Here is a 19,873-nt window from a genome sequence, read left to right as displayed (position 1 = left end):
ATCATCATGGTATGTGCAATGCTGCATAACATGTGCATCCGGCGGAACGTATCCCTGCCACCTGACATGGAGCTGCCACCACCTTGTGAAGTAGAAGGAGAGGAAGGAGTCGATGTTGGACATAGGCCAGGACGCGATACACTTGGGGGTCACGCAGTGCGCCAAGCAGTCATAGACAATCATTCTGATGTACTGGGATGCAGAGGGTGCCATGTATTGGGAACTGTGGGCACTGGCTGTGGGGGTATATGGGCACAGTGCACTACGAAGCAATAAATTGACACACATCAAAGAAGCAATGTCCACTCATGTGAGGTTTTGTACACAACGGGTGCAATCAAGTGATGGTTAGTACAACATGATTTAACACTCCAAGCCCCCAAACACCCCTCCCCCTCCGCCCGAAACACCCCCACACTCCCCCCACCCTCCCCTGCAAACCCCCAGTACTACACACCCCACCATCATCCACCCTCCCCCTAACACCCAAAGTCATCAATGGCACAACATGTGTCTGGATGCGGTGCTAAACAGAATGTGCAGGGTGGTCCTGCTACTGTGGAGCCCCCTTCGGAGGTGGGGGTTGCATCTCTGAGCGCCGCGCACTTCGCAGGGACATGCGCACGGGGCTGGTCTGTGCGGATCTGGCTGGTGTGGTAGATGCAGATGAGGTAGATGGTTGTGTCCACAAAGCTGCAGTTTGCCGCTGCTCCATGCTGTCTGCAATCCTGGTGAGGATCTGGCCCAAAGCATTGAATCCATCCCGGACTTGCTGAGCGTTAGAGTTGATGGCCTGGATTACAGCCGCAGTGCTGTCACAGATGACACGGCGTGTTGCCTCGCCTTCTGCAAGGTACTGTTTAACATAGCCATGCATCTCCTCCTGCCGGCCCTCCATCCTAGACAGACGTCCTTCAAGGTCCTGTATGGCAGTGTTGGTGGTGGATGGTGGGTTAGGTGGTGTTATTGCAGCCAATACGGGGCTGTGCAATGTTGGAGACCACTCTCCATGGCTGCCCTGTCCTGATGAATCCTGGCGAGGGGTGTCCTGTGGGGTGACCTACGGGCTTGGGGTTTGACCTACAGGCTCTGAGTGGAGGATTCCTGCATTGGTGTATTCGTCAAGACCACCTTCCTCGTCGCAACTATGCTGTGCCGATGCAGCCGTCTCCCCTATTGAGCTTGCGGCAGTGGACTTTGTGCCATCATTCTCCATGCCAGCATATGTGTCCTCGCCCTGTGTAGGTTGTGCATCCAGGGGTGCAGCGGCAGGTGTCTGCTGGTCCTGTGCAGGTGGCAGCGTGGCTGGTTGGGCACTGGTTGTTGTCTTGCATGCCGCTTGGCCCATCCTTGGTCCCCTCGACGTAGATGGCCTGGTGCCATCATCTTGGCCCCTGGGCCTTTTGACTGGTTTAGTGGCTTGTGCACTTCCATGAGGTTCTTCAGTGTCTGCATCCGTGCCTGTGGGTGACAGAGAGTGGCAGGGCATCAGTGATGGTGGTGTTTGCATCATGCATGCGTTGGTCTTTGTGCAGTTGGCTCCATGTGATCAGATGCCTGGCTTTGCAGTGGACTGGGTATGTTCAAGGTTGGGGGGGGGGTTTTGCAATCACGCAGGTGTTCACATGTTCATCATGGTGTCTGCTGTGGGGCCTTGAGGTGTGTTGTGACTTGCGTGCTATGTGACACGTGCCGGTCATCTGTGTGTCGGGTGTGTATTTGTGTATGGGAGCGGCATGTAGCATGCATTGGGATGTGATGGTGGTGGGCCCAGCATGTGTATATGGATATGTGTAGGTGTGTATAATGGGCCATGTCTTGGCTGTCATCGCTGTCACATTTGGTGGTCAACTGTGATGATTGGTAGTCATGTGTTTGTAGGGACACTCACCTTCATCTGCCGATGTTGGCACGCCGAACTCCGCTCCACCGACTCCTTAATGGACTCCACATCAATCACTGAGCTGCAGCTTTCCTCCCATCTAGCCAATTTGATAGATGAGTGAGGTCAGCCACCCGTTGCCAGCCCCTGGCTCAGATTGACCGACAGGATGTTCCTCACTCTCAGCCTCAGGTCATCCCAGCGCTTTTTGCAATCACACACTGTGCGTGCGGTGGTGTCGACTGCACTTAATTTCCTTGCCACTTCCTCCCAGATGGCCTTCTTTCTCAGCTGTGCTGGATGCCTGAGGTCACTGCAGAAAACCACATCCACATTCTCTACTAGGGTATCGGCTAGCATGTTCAGCTCCTCGTCCTTAAATCGTGGTTTCCGCAGGCAGGCAGTACCTTTCTGGGTAGCCTTTGACTTTTTTGTCCGTGGTGTTCTTGGAGTTTTGCCTGTGAAGGTCCAGTATGTGTAGGATGGTAAGGGATTGTGTTTTTGGAGATGGCCTCCAATGCTTTTCCCTTTCCGGCGCGATGATGTTACTTCCGGGTCCGGTAATGACGGGCCTGTTCTTAGCACTATGTTAATACCGGTAATGCTATTTAAGGGTTGCCGATGGCAGAGGTGTTATGTGCGCATTGGATGAAGCCACTATCTGGGGGTTTGAGGGTTGTTACCGGCATGCCGGTACGGCTGTTACCGGCAGGCAGGGGGGTGCGTGCTTGCGCACTCGTAATCACCCGCTGTTTGCGGGGTCAAGCCTACACAGACATGTTATTACTGGCATGCCGGTAAAGGGAGCTCCTTAGCGCCAACCTCGTAATGAGGCCCATTATGGTACATGGGCAAGGAAACACTAGAGAGTACATTTCTTCACATATTTGGGGAACTGCTTAAACATCTCTGTGAGAAACACACACACCGAGAGAAATTATGTTGAGAAACAAAACGAAAGCCCTGACATCACAAGGAAGAATTCTCCATCGTACTGATGGTCACATTCTACAAAATGAAGGTGGTCCCGACTCTAACATACGGAGACGAAGCTTCTTTTTCCTTTCCCACTAAAAAATGCCTGACACTCAAAAGTCTATTCTGGAAGACGATTCTACGCATACCGCATTGTGTGCCAATACAGGTGATACAGCAGGAACTCTGTCTGATCTCCTTGCTGGCACTGGTTAACTGGAAGAACTTGTTATTAAGTGCAGACTGGTGAATCTGATCCATGTCTGATGGGTTGGCAAGAGAACTGTAATAAACTCTTGGAATATCTAGACACTACAGAGGAGCAATTGCTAACCAACACAATGTTGGTGAAAACCAAGATGTGGAAACATAATTCGATTGAAACACAGGAGCAAGCAAGTAGATTCAAATTATACTCCCAAAGTACTCCAGTCTACAGATCTTATAATACCATGCCTAAATATTTGATAAGGTGCCCAAATAATTTCTATAGAATCCAATACATGAGATTTAGATTCAATCCATACCCAACGCTGGAAATGTTATCTGCAAGGAGTAGAGTGATTCAAATAGACACCACCTGCAGATTTTGTAAGTTGAAATCGGTAAAAGAAACTCTTAAACATCTGCTACTACAGTGTAAAGCATTATTAGCTCTTAGAACCCAGATTCTGGGAACTTTTTTGAAGAGCTAAACACATTGAACCTGGAGGAGTGATGGACAGTGCTCATGCAGGGTGAAATGATGTCACTGATTATTGATTATTGCATTGGTCAACTTTCTATTAAAGTATTCAACCTTATCAAAACGGACTAAGACTAATAATACAATGGAATGAAGAGAGTGGTTTTTACGTATTGTTATGCCTTGTCACAACATCTGTCCCCTATGTCTATGTTTATGCTTTTTGTTTTGTGTGGTTTCTTTTTTTTTTTGTGGTGAAAGACTGAATAAAGTCAAAGCACCAAATAAAAAATAAATAAAAAGTAATCAAATATCTGGGAGTGTTTTAACTGTTGCTAAAATGTATTAAAATCTATCCATTGATGTAGTTCATTGAGACTTTGTTTATTTTATAGGTACCATCTAACTACTCCCCGGATATTTGTGCAATAAATCTTGCTTTATGTACAAAATGTGCACCTGTTCCTCAGGACATGGGCCCGGTTTGGGCTGAGGTCATTAGGGGTTCACCCCAACAAATTTGGTGACCACTAAGGGATCCCAGGCTTTCCGAGACATAGGGAGTCTTTGGTCCGCACCACTCAGCTGTGGCACCTCACCATGCGGACCAGTCTTTCGTGCAACAGTGAAAAAGAGAGGTCGACGGATGCCATATTGGTCCATCTGCTCCCCGGAGACATGTGCCATGGTCCAGCTGTTTCCAGGGTGACTTGACAGAGCTCCACATTGGAACATTTAAGGTCACATTAGTGTTTTTTTGGAGGGAAAGCAAGGAGGGAAAGAGGGCTGTTTCTTTTGATTCAAGGGGTTTTATACGGGTGGAGTTTGAATACGGGGGTTCGGAATTAGTCAAGATTGCAGGGATTAGAAAAGTGAATATTTTGATGGAGTGGTTGAGCTGTTCTGTGCTGTTAGTCTCTTGTATATATTGTTTGACTATTTTGTTATTTTAGAGGTGTGAGGTGGTATCCTACCCGGCACACCCACTGTGGGGGTTGCCTTGATACCCTTTAGTTTGCTTGTCTGGTTGGCTGGAGTCCTCACCTGACGGTGGGGTGGCAGCTTATGGTAATTCTAACCATAGATACCTTTCTGAAGTAGGCCCTGGAAATTCTCTTGTATTACCTGTGCGGGCGGAGCCCTCACCTCGCTTTTCTTGGTTAGTCGAAGTAGTGAAGGGGAAACTTCCTGTAGTCAAGGAAAGACAGCTTTGTAGTATAGAAGGCTGTACTAGTGAAAGAATGGAGAAGCAAGAGCAGCAATGCTGTAGTGGAAAACATTGAGCCCTTCCGATGCTGGAGTGATGGGAGTATCTCAGAGATATTTGCCGGCAGAGTGTTATTTGATAAGATGCCATCTTTTGTGTATGAGTGAGAAGATGAATTGAAATAAATAGTTCAGCGAGGTAATTGTGGTATAAACGAGTAAGGTGAGTGATTATGGAGAACGACTTAGGAATTGAGGATGGGTAAAAAGGGAGTTCTTTTGGTGAACATTTTTTGTGCTGCGGGGTCGACTCAGTATTGGTTTCTTGTGAAACTACTTTTTGATAACTTGGGTTGCAGTATGGAGACTCAGTTGAATCCTTTGTACCAGGTGCTGCTCAGTTATAAGCCAAACATTCAGTATCATAGGGAATGGTTGAAGGAAAGTAAGGGTAAAATGATCAATTCTTAGCCTCTCGAGGGAACCTACGATATGAGGATACTAGGGAATTTACATACCTTTTTGACTACGAAGCATAAAGGCTCAAAATTAGAGAAGCGGCTAAATATTTTATAACTCTGGCGAATTTATGAAAAAAGCAGGAAGTGCCATAGTGTTACGATCATGTAAGAGAGGCCGAAAAAGGAGGGTGCATTAGTTCCTTCTGCACCATCCCCATATGGGTGCTATCCTTTATTGCCCGCAGAGGGGTATACAGACCCTGAGTTCGTACCTCCATTTTCTCCAGCGGCTACTCAAGTGGCTACAAGACGGGTACAGGTAACGCCTTCATCAGTTACGGGGTCTAAGAAGTCAGATCTCAAAGGAAGTGGAAAGGTAACTCCTTCAATAGTTAGGACTGCAGAGAGGTTCCGAACGGAGAGCGGGAAGGGAGCAACTCCCTGGACTGCTAGATTAGCAGATATGTTACGGGTAGTGGAATGAGAGAGAGTGAGACCAGCAGCTAGAAGTAAGGATAGAAGATCAAGAATGAGGGTGAAAGAGGAGGTCAGGTTTTTTCTTGCTAGGATAGAGGATAGGCTGCAGGAGTAGTGGAGACACATGAGTGGGAAAAAATGAAAGAAGCACTGAGGCTAGCGGAGGAAGAGATAGTCCGGCTACAGTGACAGAGATGAAGAGTGTGAAAAGGAGGAAAGACAGATAAAGGATGTAGAAGAAGCAAGGTGGAGGCATTGGTGAGGCTTGATAAATCAGTTATCAGTATACTTCTGTGCCTGTAGAAAGGTCAGGGGATGCAACAGCTAGAGTAGATGATGAAGAAGATTGGGATTTTAAGCAGGGAGAACAGGGTGTAGTCATCCTTTCTCCTGCTCCAGTAGCAGCGGTAGATAATACACCATGGAATTATAGGACGCCCCATGGGACTCGCATGCCGTAGCAAGTAGTAGGGGGGAGAAGGGAAAAATCCCAGATAAATCAGTTTCCATTACTCCAGAAGGGTCAATGAAGTGAGTATTATATTCCGTGGTCACACAGGGACCGGAATAACCTGATGAAGACAGGTGTTGTGTTGGTGTCACGACCCTCGCCCAAAATCCCCTCTGGCAAACCCATTGGCCAGGTGGAGTCAGGACTCGGGCCTCTAGAGCCAGGCATCCTTTTCCAAAGCCCTCTTGGGGCCACTCCTGGCGCTAATGCCGCCAGGCTCATATACCATGAGAAACATATGCTTGGGAACTACTTATTGAGTTGCCAGCCAACATGGAGGCATCCACATAGCTTGGTTCCCAGGAACCAAGCTATGCGGTCTAGTGTTTTGGGCGTGGTAGCCTAGGGACTGCTTTACCTGGACTATTTTGTTGGGGCTATTTAAACCACACCCGAGCAAGACAACACGCTTTGCGTTACTTTGCAGCTTGCAGCGTGACGCTCACAGTGTCCAGCTATTCCCTCAAACCTCGGAGAAGCAGAACCTGCAAGGAGACAAAAGGAACATCATTAGCAGCAGCATCTTACCTGTAGTCTTCATCTTTAACCACTCGCAGCTTCTGAGAACAGCTTCCTTGAATCAGCACACCTCCCGGACAGCACGACCTGAAAGAGGAAGATATAGGCAACATTAAAGAAAGCAGCAGAGACATTTGTAAATTACGAACTGCTCAAAAGACTTACCTGGCTGGTCGCCTCACGGCTGGCACCATTCCGAACATTCTACTCACGCTGAAGAACACTGCGACCTACAAGGAAGGAAAACAGAGGTTAGCAAAGGCAAGACTTTGCAGCGCTGCGCATAGCGCTTACTTACCGCATCATAGCGCTCTTAATGCACCATCATTTACCAGCGGGGCTCAACCAAGCCAGTTCGCCGCGCTGAAGCTCTGCATACCTAAAGGAGGAAAAAAGAGACATTCTAAATAAATAAAGGGATGCAGGATAGCAACAAAACTAAAGAACAGCAATAAGGCCTACCTGTACAATATCAAAAGGGCCGGCGTCAGTGAAGTAACTGGACCGCACACGCCCAAGAAAGACAATGCGCCCCTGCAAAGAAGGCAGGACGGAGAGCATGCCTAATTCTACCACCAGGTGAGGAGAGGGCCCAGAGGGGCTGAAATCATACGGGGGTGGAGGGAGGATACTTACCCCGGTCGGTCAGTCTTGAACACAGTCCTCCTGTATTTTCAGGCAGAACCTTCCCCGCTGACCACATCTGGGCACAGCTGAGAAGCATACGAGTGAGTAACCCGGAAACCAGGTGAGCGTAACAGTTGGCCATAGGGGATATGAAAAGCCAATTCACGGCTCTGATGGGGGAGCAGTCAGATGAACTTTGGAAAAGAGTGTGATATCCAGGAATTCAGTTAGATACGAATACCCATGATGGAGCAGCTTTTAATAACTATAGGGCACATGTTTGGGGGATCCTGTGAATTATGTATCCGGATACGCCCAATATAAATTTGATAGTAAAGACAAAGACAATGGGCCTCATTACAAGGTTGCCGGTCCGGAAACAATGGTGGCGGTAAACCCGCCGCCACTGTTGTTTTCGGAACGACAAACTACGAGTTCTGCAGGCGGGTAGTGTTACTCCCGCCAGGTCTGACCTGGTGGGAGTAACGCCACCCGCCTGCAGACGGAAATGGAAACACCAGCACTGTTAATTACGGAGCCAGTGTTTCCATGGTCCCCATTCTCATGGAGTCCTATGGGACTCCATGGGAATGGGGATTTACAAAATGCCAGCTCTAGAATTACCGGAACACCGGGGCTGTAATGCCCCGGTAATTCTGGCAACTCCAGAGCCGGTAAATCACTACGGGTCTGGCAGCAGCCTGCCGGTTTTTCCAGCACGGCTACCGCCGGACTCATAATGAAGCCCAATGAAATTGGAGGATGATCCTGCCACACACATCCAGTTAATTCAGGAGATGTGGAGAGCAGAGACGGGAAATGGGTGGGATCAAAGCGTGGCAATCTTTTATCACATGCTAAAGAAAGGACTCCTTAAGGAAGTCCAGCATGATTTAGATAAGGTGGTAGGAATGGAAACAAAGAGTTGGACAGATATTCAAGTACATTTAATTTGTATTTATTTGTTTTTTCATTTATGAAGCGTGCTAAACCCTGAGACATCAAGGCGCTGTTACAGTCCCTGTTACACACATACAGAGGACATAGTCAGGACAGTAGATCTACGGTATTTATCTACAAACAGGCAGTGTTGGAGGTCATAGCTGAGGGCAAATGTCAACCCAGACACAATTATGTGAATAGCCAAGTTTTCAGTGATCTCCTGAATGCACAATATGATTGTTCAGCTGTCAGGGCAGGTGGGATTGAGTTCCATTGTTTTGTTGTAAAGGTGGGAAAGCTTGCACCGCCCGCTTTTGTCCACCGGAAATTTGGTTGTACAAATCTGTTAGTGTATGCCACTCTAAGGGGTCTGTCCGATTGGGCTCTGGTGATTTTCTGAGCAAGGTAAGGGTGGGTTGAGTTGGAAAGGCATCTATGTGTGAAGTCTTGAATATGATTTGTTCCTGAAATTGGGAGCCAGTGAGCAGCTTTTCTTGCGGCTGAGATGTGGTCCTGTTTAGGAATATTGAGAGCAGCTCTGATGAAGTTGTTCTGAATCACCTGCATCTTCTGGCTGTTGTGCAGTGAGGTGCCAGTAAACAAGCCTTTACAGTAGTCTAGTCTTGACCCTATGATAGCTCTGGCAATGGTAAGGCAGCTATCCTGAGAGAGGAAGGGCCTGGATGCAATAATCAGTTTTGAAGTGTATGCGCTGATGAAGCAATGGCATTTACATGGTGCGTTAGTGAGAGATTAGCATCAAGATACACTCCCAGCGTCTTCACTGAAGAGGAAACCGGGATTTGAATGCCGTCAATATTGATTGATGCATATTGGTTGTTGAGCTTTTTGAGCACTCTACCAGAAGGATCTCGGCTTTTTCATCATAAATACAGACGTGGTAAGTGGCCATCCAGGCCTGGATCATAGTGTATACTTTGCAAAGTGCGCAGGTATTTTCTCAATAGGGGAGGAGGATTTGGGTATCATTGGTGTAGTTGATGCACGATATGCCGATAGAGTCTAGCAGGACAAATAGTGGTCTGGTGAATATGTGTAGAGAGTCATGGAATCACAGGAACCTTGGGGATGCCACAAGGGATATTGTGCTTTTTTGCAAAAGAAGACCGGTAAAAGAGAGGTAGAGTGTAGAGCAGGCACAAAAAGCAGAAGCTATGCTTGTTCAAAAGAAATTGGCGAAGATTTGTCTAGAAGGGGCAGTAATTATGAATTCTGTGAAGGGACAGCAGAGGCGATTCGGGACAACAGGGACACAGTGAACCGGGTAGGACAAAGGGGTGGATGGACGGGTATGTTCCTGGTCCAAGACCAATGAGAGGGTTTCCAAGAGTCAGGGGAGGGAGGACTTCCACGAGGGAGAGGGTCATTTGGCGGGTTTGGAGGAATGGGTCCTCGGTTTAATGGACCGATGGGAAACAGTTATGGAGGATTCTATGGGATTCAGTGTTAGTTGTGTGGAAGGTTGGGAAACGTGTCATGAGATTGTTGTGAGAGGCTGCAGTATTTTAACAGGGGAACTCAGCAGATGCAACACCTGACCCTGACATATGCCCCAGGTTCTGTGCAATCGCAGCAGTCATGGGATGAGCAAACCCCAGCAACTGGGGCTGCACAGACCTATGGGATTCCACTGACCATGCCAGCACAAGCATCAGTGCAGACATGGGACAAGAATCCTTTACCCCAAGGAACAATTACTCACTATATAGGAGCAAGTGTTTTGTGAGGGAATCCTTTTTCTCTCCCGGTGCTAATATGTACAAGGAGTAGGATAGACCACAGGAGTCTCTGATGTGTCCAGTCCTGTCCGTTACTACCGATCCAGAAGAGGAACCCCGGATAGGTGTGCAAGTAGGTGATCGAACATTCTCATTCATGGTCGACACAGGGGTTACAAAATCTTGCATTAAGGAAGGTGTGTTCCCCTTGAACCAGTAGGTCCTTTAATATGAGGTAACACTCTACAGGGTGGATGGGGATGCAGAAATTACTCAAGCATCAATAATAAAACCGACTCAGGAAGTTGGCAAATATGTTATCTGTTTTAATAACGATTATCTAAAACAGGGAGTACAACTGACATCATCAAATGCCATGCTGTAAGATCTCAGAGTTTCTTCATGAAAAACACACTTATATACTAAAAAATTGTCACCATTGATATCATACTATGTGGCAAACTAAGAAAACCTATGTGGAACTGTGATTGGGTAATGGGAAACATTTAGGTATACTTTCTATGGGGGTTGGTGTTGTGATTGGGTCTCTACTGTCAAGTGGACAACTCTGCTCACCCGTAGTACAAGTCATTGGGGGTCATTCCGAGGTTGGAGGTAATGGAAAAACGATGCCGGTAAAGGATTACCGGCATTGGACACCGCTCTGGGCTATTCCGACCTAAGACCCCGCTATTAGAGGCACCATTAATAACGGTGCCTCTAATAGCGGCATGGGCGCGGGCGTGCGGCCCAGCATACCGGCAATAACGGCATGCCGCTAATGGGAGGAAATCACAAGTCAGGCGGACAAGCAAATACCGGCATCATGAAGGCGCTAATAGGGGATACCGGTATGCCGGTAATACCGACATCGTGAACCAACCGTAAAATGCTATGTGCAGTGTTCGCAACTGCCACAGGTGCACACAATCAGCATAGGTGGAGGCAATGGAGTCTGGGCCAGCACAAAAGGAGCACACCCACACACCACACCCCTTCCCACACCAAAATGATTCCAATAGTAGTAGCAATACTGGAGCTGGAGGACATGCTTGCATTGCTACACCAGCAACAACAACAACAGCAACAGCAGGCACCACAGAGGAGACACAGGAGGAGAAGGAGGATGAGACAGGCCCAGCATGCCCCACCAGTGCAGCCAGCGGTACCACGCAGGCAGCCCCCAATCCCTCGCATCAAAGCCAGTCCTTTCAACCTAACCCCTCAGCAGATCCACACCCTGTACCGTCTGGATCGAGACACCATCACCACCATCGTGGACATGATACACGACGACATTGTCAGCCTCATTGAAATACGCACCGCCATCCCCCCTCTACTGAAGGTAGTGTCAGTGCTCCACTTCCTTGCCACTGGCATGTAGCAGCACACAGTGGGGCACATGCATGGCATATCACAACCCTTATTTTCTCGCACTCTGAACCAAGTGCTGGATGCCCTCAAGCACACAATCCCTACCACGGACTCCCCAGGAGATTTTTTATACAAAAGTTGGCTTCCATGCACTGGCAGGCATGCCAAATTGTATAGGTGCCCTCGACTGTACCCATGTGGAGTTGGTGGTCCCGCATGCCATGGAGGTAGTGTACCGTAACCGCAAGCAATACCACTCCATCAATGTGCAGATGGTATGCGATGCCAGCAAGATCATCACACATTGTTGTGTCCGATATCCCGGATCAACTCATGACTCTATGGTCCTGCGGAACTCCACGCTACCACGCTTCATGGTGCGACAAGCTGGACGACATGCCTGGCTGCTTGGCAAGTTGCATGACAGGCACATGGCACTGAAATGGGGGGAGAGATGCACACACCACCGTGGTGTCAATGTTCATGTGACAGCACGATGTGCACATCACTAAACACTGTGCCCCAAAGCATCCAAATAGAACATGACACCCAAATCCCATAGGAATTAATTAAGCTCGACACCTATCACAACATGACAAACAGTAAACCAACCCACATCCCACAACACGTGCACCACTCAACAGCAGACCTCACCCTGCGTAACACCATCCAGCAACATGCAGTGAATATGCACTATGTTGTTGTCTCCAGCAAATCACCACACAAGTCAGGCATCCATGGGAGTGCATTGAACAGAATCACCAAGGGAATCCACTGTCTGTCACTGGGCTGCCACAACCATAGGAATGCTGCATGTCACCATGGGAAAAATCAGCACTGAATGCCTAATATTGCAGAGCCTAGTGACAACGCTCCCAGTCAGAAAATTATACAGAACACAACACATCACAAATTTGACACGAACACAGCTGTAAGCGTACACAATGCATGAGCAACAAGACGGCAGTGCACACCGTGTATCATCTTGAAGATGCAACCCACACCATTATTCCATGGCACACATTGATGGCCTAAAAATGGCGTGCATACAACCAGGGACATGTGTGTGTGACCAACGATAATCTGCAGCCATGTGTGAGTAGTACAGCTGTCCATCATGAATCGACTGGCATATACCTTTTCTTGCCTTCCATGCAGGTGATGGTGGCTATCCATTGAAGCCGTGGCTCCTCACCCCTTTCAGAAACCCACAGAACAGGCACGAGGAGGACTACAATCGATCCCACACCCATACCCATGTGGTCATTGAGCAGACCTTTGGCCTGTTGAAGGCACGGTTTCGCTGCCTTAGCCGGTCGGGTGGGGCACTCCTCTACAGGCATGAGATGGTGGCCAAGATCACCATGGCATGTGTCATGCTGCACAACATGTGTATCCGATGGAACGTGCCCCTGCCCCCTGACATTGAACAGCTACCACCTGGTGATGATGAAGGGGATGAAGAAGATGTGGCTGCATATCATCGGGATGCCGATGCACAGGCGGGACGTGCTGTGCGTCAGTCAGTGATTGCACAATATTTCTGACACACATGGCTGCAGAGGGTGACATGATAGTTGGATAGAGGGCACTGGGTGTGGGGGTACATGTTCACTATGCACTATATATGAATAAATGACACATGCACAATGTTGAATGTCCACTCAAGTTATTTTTTAAACACAACAAGTGTATTGAAATGACCAATGAAAATGAAAGTTCATTAACCCTCCACCACCCTCCTCCTCCCACCACAACTCCCCCACAAACCCTCCCCCTCCCTCCACAACTCCCCCACACACCCTCATCCCCTCCGCCTCCCCCAAATCCCCCACACACCCTCATCCCCCCACCCCCCACAACCTCACCCCCTCTCACTCCCCTCAAAACTCCCCCACACATTTCCCAACAAGGGTCTATTGCCTTCATCAGGCTGGCCAGTCTACTTCCTGCCAACATCTGCATCTGGTGGCGGCATTTCCGGGCGGCGCAGGGTGCGCGATGACCGCCGTAGTGGGCTAGTCTGTGTGCAGCTCGAGGACGATGAGGTGGCCGCCTGCTCCATTTGGGGGGCCGGACGCTCAGCCTCCATTGCATCAGCAATGCAGTCGAGGACCTGCCGCAGGGCTGATACCTACTTGCACAGTCTACTTGTGTTATCGGCAATGATCTTGCCCAGAGAGGCGGTGTTATCAGCAATGATCTTGCCCATTAAGGCAGTGTTTTTGCGCCACTCCTGCCTTGCATGGGCATTGTCACTTACAAATTGTCGCACCAGGGCAGTTAGCTCCTCCTGCCGCTGCCCCCCGCCAGTACACCTGTGGAGGTGGAGGGTGCTTGGGTGTCAGGCACAATTTCTATTGGCTCCCCTATGGGACTCACGGCCCCTTGGTTGTACTCTCCCCCAGACTGCTCTGGGGTGGTTGCGAGGTTGGAGTCTAATGATGTGAGCTAGAGGGATGGTGCCGGACTTGGTGTGCGAGGCAGTTTGGAGGAGTCGTCCTCCACGGGCACCCACACCTCTTCCTGTGCCTCCTCCTGAGCCTGGGGTGCTGTAGCTGCTACCTCCCCGACTGAACTGGACTCTACTGGGAGTGCAGCTTCAGCTGTGTCCTGTGCCAGTGTGACTGGAGTTGTGGGTTCAGTCTCAACGACGCTTGGCAGCACCACCGCCATGGCATCCGAAGGTGGTTTCCTCTGTGGTGCATGGTGAGACTTCTGTTGGGCTTTTGAGGTTGAAGGCCTGTTGCCCTCATCCCGGGCCCTCTTCCAGGGTGTGGTTGGCTGTGGGGGTGAGTCCCGGGCCTCGCTGTCATGGTCTGAGCCTGTGGGGGTCGAAGAGAGGGACGGCATGAGTGATGGTTTGAGAGGCATCATGCATACATTTGTATTATTGCTCATCTACACAATAGAGCGTAATAGGCAGTTGAGTTTGGATGATCATGTTGCTTGCTATGTGGGTGGGTAATGCAGGCAGACGGCGGGGTCACTCATGTTAGGGCAGACATATGCTATGTGACATGCATATTTGTTGTGGCCTGCATACAGTGTGACTTATGCCATTAACATCTTAGTGTGGTTTGTGTTAAGTATGGCATGGCCTTGCTGCAGGCATCTGCATGTGTCTGTGCTATGTACGACAACTATGCTGGGTATGTGTGTGTTTTGGGCCATGGCTTGCCTCTTTAGACAGACATATTGGTGGACTATCTTCAGACTCTGCATTACCTTGTTTTCTTAGGACACTCGCCTCCTTCCACCGAAGAGGTTGCGCCACATTACATGTCTCCCATGCCTTCAATGGACTCCATGCCGATCAGGCTTGCACATATGTCCTCCCACCCGCACAGCTTCATTGGAGAGCTTGCTCCTCTGCCAGTTGCCATGGCCTGGCTCCTGTTTGCCGAGAGGATATTGCGAACTCGCAGGAGCAAGTCATCCCACCTCTTCCTGCAGTCCTTGATTGTGCGGGGGTGTTGCCAACCGCGCTTACTTTTTGCGCCACTAATGCCCAGATCGCCTTCTTTCTGATTACAGCCTCCCTCTTGAGGCTCAGGGCAAACACGACATCGGCATTCTCTTGCAGGGTCTCTGCCAGTATGGTGAGCTCATCTTCATTAAAGTGCTCCTTACGTTGGCGTGAGGTGCCCTTTTTCACAGCCTTGGGCATTGTGGTGTTGTAGTGGATAGATTCTGGCACACAGCAATATTCTACAAGTCCTGCTGCTGAGCTTGGCAATGGATTGTGTTTATAAAGATGGCCGCCATGCTCTTTCCCGTTCATGTGCGATGACGCTACTTCCGCTTATTTACGGTGACCGTTATTATCGGTCACCGCTGATAGTGGTGTCCGCTAATAGCGGTGGCCGCTAATGCCGTATTGATTCATGCTGGTAGTGCAATCTGCACTTCACATGATGTTGCTAAGGGCCTTTTTTCTGGACTTTTACGGCATGCCAGCAATGTCGTTACCGGCATGGTGCAAAGCTCGTGCCCGCGAATTCGTAACAGCCTTCTATTAGTGGGCTCTTACCTAAAAGGACACAGTATTTGCCCCATGCCAGTAAGGACAGTGACTTACCTCCAACCTCAGAATGACCCCCTTGATACGTGGCCCTTTACAATTGGTTGGCATGCTTGTACCGTTCTGGAATATTCCACTCGTTAGCAGCATGCAAGCTGGTACCCCGGGTGCTGGTGGGTCGGACTTCACCATGCCTCCCCACCCAATTAGCCCATCATCTCAAGCTGTCTGCCCAGAGAACAGTGTTTTGAACTTGGCCCTGCAAGTATCACTGCTCCTTGGAATAGAAGGGAGTGTGAGCATGTTCTTATCTTCTAGTCTCGGTATAGCTTGCCCAAAGTCTATTTTCATCCGACCATGTGAATGGAGACCACGGTTTGAGCTCCTTTGTTGTATTTAATACCATTTAATGAATACAACTTGGCACTCATTGTCCTTCCGTCGCACCTTAACAGGAGCTCAGCTCTCGCCATCTCGTTCATTGTATCTTTCCAGGATAGATAACCAGTTTCCTGGCTGTCCCAATTCTTGACACTTGGCCAGGCAAACCTTCCTGATTCTCTTTGCATCTCCAGCCAGGCTTATTCTGCTGTGCCACACTTCAAGTCCTTTCATAAACAGGATTTTCAATTTGCTAAAATACGATGTGGAACTTCCAGATTCCTATGCATATATATACCTTGGCGGCACCACCTGCACTATTCACTACGTATAGCCAGCCTTCAAGAATACTTAATCTACTTGCGCTAATGCGTCTGTACAGTTATAAAATGTTTTTCATTTTCTTCCGTGCTTTTACACGTGCAATCTTCATTCCGCATATGAAAGTTTACTTGATTCTTAACTTCGTCATCAGATTCTATATGGTCGATTCACCTTCTCTCTTATCATCTCTTCTTAGGGGTGTCACTTTGCTTCATTTGACATCACAGTCTCTTCTTTCATCTCTCTTCACGTGCTCTTCAGGGATCTTTCCCAAGAGGCTGTCAGCATTTCGGGGATACATAAAAAGTTGTCTTCTTAATGGATCATTTGCTTCAAAGGCTTCTCTTGTTATATAGGCATCATCACAGGTGTTGCCTTTGTCACTATTTCTGGTTCCCAAAAGATAGGCAAGTTAGGGGTGGGACTTCTGGCACAGGCTTTTGGCTCCTCCTCTACACTCCCCCGCTGGTTGATTCATCAACCACTCTCTCACCAAACTCAGCATCTATACAACCTCTCTTGAAGAAGTGCTTCTTTGGAGTCCATATCTTCATCACACCTTCCAAAGATCCTGCTCATTTTACATGTTCGTCAACACTCCAGGTCATGTGGCTGCACTGTCCACTCGAACTGCAGCAAATCCATCTTCCCACATACTTCTTATGGTCTATTCGATACAGGAACTTCATTCCCTCAGGTGCATGAATGCTGGCTTTCATGTAGTCTCTGATCTCTTCATAGGTCAGCTCCCTGGGTTCAAATCCAGATTCAACATCAATCATGATCTTCATTCCTACTGCTTTCTTTGATGTCTTCTTGCACTGTGTGATTATTACCTTGATCACACAGAATCCAAACATTGTCATTGTGGTACCCCTGAAAAGATTGATGCAAACCAGCTGTCCTCTGCAACATCTTCTATTTCATCTTCCATCATTGTATGCAAAGTTATCAACAACGTTATGGCCTCTGTCAAGGTCCCATTCTCTTCATAGTGAGCAGGAAAGAATGTGCAACATGATTCTCCGATTTTGTCACAAACACCTCCATCCATGGCTGTAATCATGTTCAGGACATATCTATTCTGGAGTGTCATCCGTTTTATAGCTCTCAGCTCTTCCTTGATAGTGTTGAATCCCTTTATGGTAGTGTTGATTGTAGGCAGAAGCTCCCATATGTTTATCTGTAACCCTTTGGAATTCGTCCTCACCTGGATCCTTGGCATTAAGATTGTTGTGAATTTTGCCCAAGTCTGACTGAACAATCGGTGTTCGTATGGAATGGCATCAACATCTTCTATTGATTTAGCTGAGAAATAGTTCTCCCTCTTTGTTCGGTTGAAAAATTCAAGTGATCTCCTCTTCCTCAGATGAGCATCAGCCTTTGGAAACTCCCCAATGTTAAAGTCACTTTTTGTAATCACTAGTGCTGGAATGTGAATAATCACTACGGAACAAAGTCCTCCCCAGTCCCTGGATAGCTTCATATAAGCTCTGGATCCACAAGCCCAGTAGTGGTCCATTATCACTACTGTCCCATCCTTCATTCCTGGTACATCAAAGTACATGATCTCTTGAGTCTCTTTCTTGTATAGTGAGTGTGTACATAATGATCATGGATCATATTGAAAACTGACCTACAGGATGAATCATAGGGACATTCGTCAGAGAAATTGGTGAACTTACGCGTGTCACTGGTGTAGGGATAATCACATATGGTTTTGGTCTTCGTGTAACAGATATGTCTGCAAGGGTCACTGATGAGGGAAGGATCAGGGGGACTGTTGCTTTCTTTGGACCAATAAAGTAAAGAGTGCGTACCAAACGAATAAAAAAAACAATGATGAATGCTGTGCATGCATATATTATACACCAATACATTAGTCCCAACCAGTGGCGATTTCCCATACGTCACTGAGCTTGCTAATTTTCCGCCACTGTATCACTTTCAGGATTCCCCATTATGCCTGTGTACAACTTTTCAAGGAAGGAAAAACCTTTTTAATCAGGCAAATTCCTTAAATGCTCCGGTAATTGCAAAATGTACTCTATGATTGCTGAGAGCAGTCTCCTTATTGCTGGACCATTTTTAGGATTGTGCAGGAACACACAAATGTCAGTATTTCTCCCCACAAGTGCAGGATATGCCCGAAGAATAAAATTAAAGACAGTAAGCAAGAGTCAATGAATGTCGAAATCAGATAGGACCATTTGGGTGTCCAAGGAGAAATTCAGTAAGAAATGAGTCGGGGAAACTGCTCCCTCTTCCAATTTTTAACCAAATGTTGTTGTTCAGGCATAATCATGATACATCCACAACTTTCTAATGTTAATTTCCAAAAGATTTGTGTGGCTCAAGAATGATTGCTTTTCGCACTCATGCTATAATATCTATAAAGAGTGTCCCAGGAGAGCCACAGTCCAAATGCACACTTGCATTCAACCAATAGTTTCAGCATCCTTCTTTTTTGTCATTGATTGAGTCTGCACGTGCTGAACTACTTTGTGCTGACTTGCTTCCGAATCGGGTGCGGGTGTTCCGGTCTCAGCAGCATACGGTTTCACGTCGCCGAGGTGAATCCATGCGCATCGTTCTTGGACTTTTACTGCTGAGGGAGTGATATTCTCCACGATGTAGGGTCCACTGAAACAAGGCCTGTGCCACTTCCTATTGAAGTTGCATACTAACAAGGCGTCTCCCTCAAAAAGTTTAGGTGCTGATAAAGGTTTTTCAGGTCTGGTTGCTGAATGGTCTTTATCTGTGTCCTGAGACTGACACCCCTTGTGCTTGAATTGATCTGAAATGACAGAGATACTAGTGGTAATACATGTCAAATACGCAAGTAGTTCATTTCCTAACATTTCTGCTGTCTTATGGGCATCACTTCTAATCCTCGATGGAGGAGACAGAAGCATTCTCATTCGCCTCCCTGTCACTAGTTCATGGGGTGTGTAGGATTGTTTAGCGTGTTTTGGGAGCACAGAGCACAGCACCACTGCACAGGATCAATGTATAGCATGTTTTTGAAGTGCAGCACCACTGCATGAGTTTGGTGCATTGCTATAAGGTGGTACAGCAAGGCATGTGTTACCAGTGTAACATGGACATGTAAATGAAAACAGTCTATGCAGTCAAAAACGATTCTACATATAAAATGCAAATAATTTTTTTTCACAGTTAAAAGCATATATTTTTTTACCTGAAATTCCTCTGTTGCAGGAGACACATTTGAGGATTAATGAACTAACCTCATTAACAAAAAACTAACATGCTAACTCATTAATAAAATAATGTGTTCTCCAGTGCAAAATGGATGGAAAAGACAGGCTCTGAAAGTCATTTTAAACGTGCATCCAGATTTTTTTTTTCTTTTTGCTGCTCTGTGCTGCTCTGTCCACAGTATTTGCAGGAAGCAAAGACTCGAATAGCAGGAAATCAGTTTTGTTACAGTTGCTTACTGTAAAATATTTCTATTGTGTGCAGGAGGAGGATAGAACATGAGGGATTCTTATTGGACAAGCATCATATTAGAGGCTGTAGCCAAGTTTTCCTGTAGAATCTCGGGGGAGAAGACTTTTCACACAGTTGGGAGAAAGACCTGGCTGGTGGCTGAGTTCCTGATTGAAAAAGCAGATCCCAGCTGCACTGCTGCAGAGACTGGGAATCCCGGACAATAATCCCCGGTTTGAGTAACGGCAGATGCCTGTTCTCACTGGGGGTGCTTGAAGAGGGAATGGCCACATCCA

The sequence above is a fragment of the Ambystoma mexicanum genome, chromosome 8 (genome assembly GCF_040938575.1).
Source record: "Ambystoma mexicanum isolate Mex_15411 chromosome 8, UKY_AmexF1_1, whole genome shotgun sequence".
Taxonomy (NCBI): domain Eukaryota; kingdom Metazoa; phylum Chordata; class Amphibia; order Caudata; family Ambystomatidae; genus Ambystoma; species Ambystoma mexicanum.
Note: the sequence above shows the minus strand (reverse complement) of the source record.